This window comes from Schistosoma mansoni, chromosome W (assembly GCF_000237925.1).
Source record: "Schistosoma mansoni strain Puerto Rico chromosome W, complete genome".
Taxonomy (NCBI): Eukaryota; Metazoa; Platyhelminthes; class Trematoda; order Strigeidida; family Schistosomatidae; genus Schistosoma; species Schistosoma mansoni.
Window position 1 is genome coordinate 40,474,562 of NC_031502.1, and position 5,612 is coordinate 40,480,173.

Consider the following 5,612-nt stretch of genomic DNA (forward strand, 5'->3'; position numbering starts at 1 on the left):
AAAATCTAACAGTTGATCAATATAAATAAGGTTTATTCAATAGATCATGATTTACTATTACTCTTCTAATGTTCTGATTTTGATTCTGTAGCTAGTAACAGACAGTTTCGTTCTGTTTTGTTACATTTATATAAACATTTCCGTTTAACTGAGCCCTTATTATTATTATTGTTATTATTATTATTATTATTAGTAGTAGTAGTAGTGGTAGTAGTAGTAGTAGTAGTATTTCACAATAATGAGAGTTACATTTATCATGACAATGTGCATGAATTAAAACCACAAATTGAATAATATATGGATCGATTCATCATGGAAAAAAATAAATTTAATCATAAAACTAAAATTAATTTACACCAGTTAATTATAGTGAAATCTATTTGTTAATCATTTTTCTATTTAAATGAATGACACTTACCACATTAACATTTTAGTACGTCAAATTTAACTGTATATTATAAAATTAGAATATAAAATCTAATTTTAATTAACCTTTTAAATAGAGAAAGCATTTAAAGGAATAATCTTTTTCTTTTTCCATAATCAATCAATATTTGTGGTAATATAAATAGTTAAACAAATATGAAACATTATGATAGATAAAATTTGCTTAGTGTTAGGACTGATATTGATCAGTCTCTTGCTGGCATATGTGTATCCTGTGCGGACTGCCTCGATATTGCTTGAAGTCACAAGCTTTATAAGCAAAGATGGATAGTGGCTAGCAGTGGAATCCAGGACACGCTTTTCATCATAAGTCTTGTACGATTATGATGGATAAGATTTTCACACTTATACTAGCTAACACTTTATACTAAGTCATCCAATAAATATGTGAAATTTATTTATGATACTTTATTTCAAAAAAAATTACAGACACATATATCTTATCCTCTTTAAATTAACTTCTATCTGTGGAAGTATTATGGAGATAAATTCATTTAGTATTGTTTGTTTGAATCTTCCCATCGATGTGTTAAGACTGCAACTGGTCAGTCTCTAATTGGCATATGTACATACTATGTGTATTGCCTATCAGGACTCAGTGGCCGAGTGGGTAACGTGATGGCGTTTGAAGCGAAAGATACTGGGTTCGAGTCCCAGAGTGAACATCAACTCTGAGATGCAGGTACATCCAGCTGACGAATCCCAAATAGGACGAAACGCGCGTCCTGGATTCCACTGTTAGCCACTTTCCATCTTTGCTTACAATTATTATGGAGATAATCAGGACAGACTTATTTTGTGATTAATATTTTATATTATTTGCATTTCTTTCATTAATTCTCATAATTGGCACACTTAGTATGAGTGACTGTAAAATAGTTGTTTAAAAATGAATGACCTTAGATTTTCCGTTTTTGTTTTGAATCCCTATGGCATGACACAATGATTAATGCTTACAAATACACTGCTGCACACAGATGTCTCTCGTTCTCAATTATCTGCTGTTATGATAACAGAACTCTAATGTATTTAATATCTACGTTTACAGAGTATAGGGATATTCCCATTATATGCTTCATCTGCATATATAGCTCGAACTATAACAATTGTCATTGGATTTATTAACTACTTATAATTGTGGATTACTTGGCCAAAGGAAACTCAAACAAGCCAATTCCTGACAGTTTAAGTAACGTCCAGTATATTTTTCTTGTGTGTATAGATTATATTATTGCATTAATTTTTGGACGTAATAACTTTATAATTATTTTCGGAATTGGTATATTATTGGTCCATCACAGTATACATGTACTAATGTTCCCATTAGTCAAAACATCCCTAGAAGTCCTTGGACATAGTCGTTTCTGATTTTATTACTTCTAGGTCTTTGAAATGTAGCCTCTGTGTGACGTTTTACATTGCAGGAACAAAACCAATTACAGGTGTCTGAGTCTCGTAAAGACAGAAGTTAATACAACTTTGTGACTGAAAATTAAGGATAATCATAATCAATAAACTTTGTAGCTCAGTTTGTACATTTATTAAATAAATAAAAGAATCGCAACTTTTATTGATTGGCAGATAAATAAAGAGATGGAACTAAAAGCAAACTTGCTTAAGGTGATCTGCCACAATTATAAAGAGATAAATAAATGTTTAGGAATGGAAGTCGATTAGAAATGTGACTTGATGACCGCATTTAACAATAGGAAATAACTTAAAGACAAAAATAAAACAAAAATTATTGGATATTAGGTGTGCAGCTTAAAGAACAGATGAATAAAATCATAAATAACTCATACTATTAAGAAGAATATGCTGGGACTCTTGAAGATGTACTCGTTTTCTTATAAGGAATTAGGTAAATGGATAACCCATATCCATAGGGATGAATCTATATATTGCAGTTTGTTCGATATAAAAAACTTCAACAAATTCATTAAACATGGAAAATCTGTTTTCACTTTACAATATTATTGTTATCTTCCCTTTCAACTATCCATTGACAAGTCGTGCTTTCTAACGGACCAGAAACTGGTTAAAAATTGTTTGATGCTATTTCAAGCTTGTCTCTATACTATCGTTTCCGTGTAACCGACGCGTCGCCTCGCCAATTGGGTTTGGTAAGTATACACACGATAAAGTTAGATTATCAATTATTTTGAAAATAAATTGAACAATAAATTCTGTTAGTCGCATGAAGTATGGTTTACGCCGAAACAATAAAATACAATGCAGTAGTACAGAGAAGCGAAGCAGAATTTATTACTTTGACGTACTTCATGGTAGAATTTATCGTCCTAATGTAAGGTGATGGTAATAGATGAATCACAGTTTGTTAAGGAACACTTACTTTCAGGTATATTCCCTGAGAGTGCTTGCTTTTAACAATTTTGTATGCTATTAATTCATCATAGTCAAAAATAATTCTAGAAACATTAAAATAGTCAAGAGGTTTAGACAACCACAGTTTCAAAAGATTTGATCAGAAAAGGAATTACTGAGGTATGGTGTTTGTATGAAATAATGATTCTTTTGTACTCTATGTGTGCCTGATTTTGAATTCCAAACACAGTACTTTCGTTTGTGTTCACCTAGTTCTACGCGACTTAAATTGTGTTATTTCAGGGATTCCTAGTTCGTATGATCATTTAAATACTTCTAATTGTCACATAAATACAATACAAAAGCTAACTACAAACCCAACTTATAAGACTCTGAATGAAGATAATCCCGCACCAATCTAGTTTTATCGTCAAATTTGACATAAATCTGAAGCGACAGCACTACTATACGATCTCTTTGATGGCTTCTCTAATGCTCAATGAAGTAAAGCATCTGGATACCGGTATTTGTAAACATCTGGGTTTCACCAAACAACTTACTCTATAGGTAACTGTGATGTTTAAATAAATCAATGACTTCTTGGTATTGATGACTGTTGTAATTTTGAATTCCAAATACAATACATTCGTTTGTGCTCCTCTCGTACTTCTTGATTAAATTGCGTTATTCCTGGGATTACTAGTTTACACTACAATTCGAATACTTCTGATCATCATATTGGCGTCGCGATGGAGCTGCGATACAACAGTTGGACATTCATTCAACTTCTGAAGCTTTTGAGGATTACCTTGAAAGGTTTGAGATATGGAGCATGACCAAGAAAGATATGAAGGGTGACAAAATTGTGGCACATTTTCTTACATTCATCGGTCAAGAAGTCTACAGTTTATTAAAAACCTTGGCATATCCAGATAAGCCGATTTCACTCCCATATACAACTCTCAAGGAATTACTATTAAATCATGTGAAGTGCACCAGTTTTGAGTGTCATGAGAGAGCAAAATTTCATAAGATGATTCGTCAGGATAACCAGAAGGTTAAAGACTTCATCCTTGAATTGCAAAGACAAGCTGTCAAATGCAATTTTGGTGATCAACTTCATGTACAGTTGAGAGATCGGTTAATTGCTGGAATTAACATACCAGGTCTGGAAAAGGAGCTGTTAAGAATGCCGAACTGTTCTTTTCAAGATGCTAGAACTGCATGTATTAACTACGAAGCAGTGAATGAACTTGATATTCAATCGATGAAAATTTCTAATACTTTGCTTAGTCGTCATGATGAATTACAATCTCAGGGTCGATCAAATTTGCGTTCGTTTAATCGTGATTGCTATTCCCGTGGAAATATGAAAGGTGGTTTAACAAGGAACTGCAAAGCAAACAACAAAGGTGAGAATAAGTTTGGTAAATGCTTATCTTGTGGCAAATTTCATTTGCGTAATTCATGTGCATTTCGTAATGCTAAATGTTTTAAATGTGGCAAGATAGGACACATCCAGTCAGTGTGCAAAACTACTGTTCATTTTGCTTCAAGTATTACTAAGTCTGGTAACTTAGATCCCAATAATTGTGCTGTTTCTAATGATCGTTTATCTTTATCCACCACTTCAAAAGGGAATGTTCATATTCAAAAGCGATTATATACATCCCTTGGTTCATTTCATGACTTTATTGTGGACACAGGTAATATAGAGTCCATAATTTCATTCAAAAGCTTGAAATCTTTAGATCCTAATGTTGTGGTAAAACCCACTGAGGTCTCAATACTGGGGATTACTGGACACAGACTGCCTATACGAGGATGTTGTAAATTGCCAATAAGAAATGATAATTCTTCATACGTACCTTGTGAATTTTTAGTTAGTGAAACAGGACTGTCCATACTGGGTTTAAAAAATCTGAAAAGGCTTAAAGTGGGATTGTCTCTACTAGTTTCTACAGAGAATTCTGATGCTTTACTCAAGGATTTGATAGCTGTGTGTGCTAAGTGTAGTGGAGGTATGAAAATTCAGCCCATAAAACTTCAAGTACAGGGTGATCCAGTCTTTCTTAAAAGACGAATAATTCCTTATGGTCTTCGAGAAGCAGTACATAAGTCACTGAACGATTTGTGTGCGAAAGGTATAATTGAACCAGTTCAGTCCTCAGCATGGGGTACTCCTATTGTTACGCCATTGAAGTCGGATGGCAAGACCCCTAGAATATGCGGTGATTACTGATTAACACTGAACTCCCGTTTGTTGAAGCAAACATGCACGACGATGGAGGCTGAAGATATTCTAAATCGACTTCATGGTTCTAAAGTGTTCTCGAAAGTTGACTTGAAAGATGCTTATCTTCAAATCCCTTTAGATCAATCTTCATCTATCTTGACAACAATTAACACTCCTTTTGGTCTGTTCAAATACAACTTCCTTCCATTTGGTCTTAGTTGTTCTCCAGCCATATTTCAAGAGGTTATGAATAAGATAGTCAGCGATATTGAAGGTGTTGAAGTTTATCAAGATGATCTCATTGTTCATGGTGCTGATAAAGTAGTTCATGACCAGAGACTTATTGCTTTATTGCGTCGTTTAATTGAGAAGAATATTACGGTGAATCCAAATAAATGTTCATTTAGTGTATCTAGTTTTGAATGCCTTGGATACCTAGTTGATGGTAATGGTTTTAGACCAGATATGAAACGACTAGCCCCACTGAAAAATGCACCGTCTCCAAAAAATATCACAGAATTACGTTCACTAGTGGGTGCTCTTCAGTACTATTCTCGTTTTATTCCTAATTTTTCTTGTCGTGCCAACTGTTTATTTAATATTT

At 33.4% G+C, this 5,612-nt stretch overlaps 1 non-coding gene across 1 annotated transcript; it reads left to right on the forward strand.

Moving 5' to 3' along the window:
• Window positions 1-1,043: 1,043 nt before the first annotated feature.
• On the forward strand, window positions 1,044-1,110 carry Smp_tRNA_02128_Gln_TTG.1.1. Its single transcript has one exon. It is a non-coding gene (tRNA).
• Window positions 1,111-5,612: the final 4,502 nt, after the last annotated feature.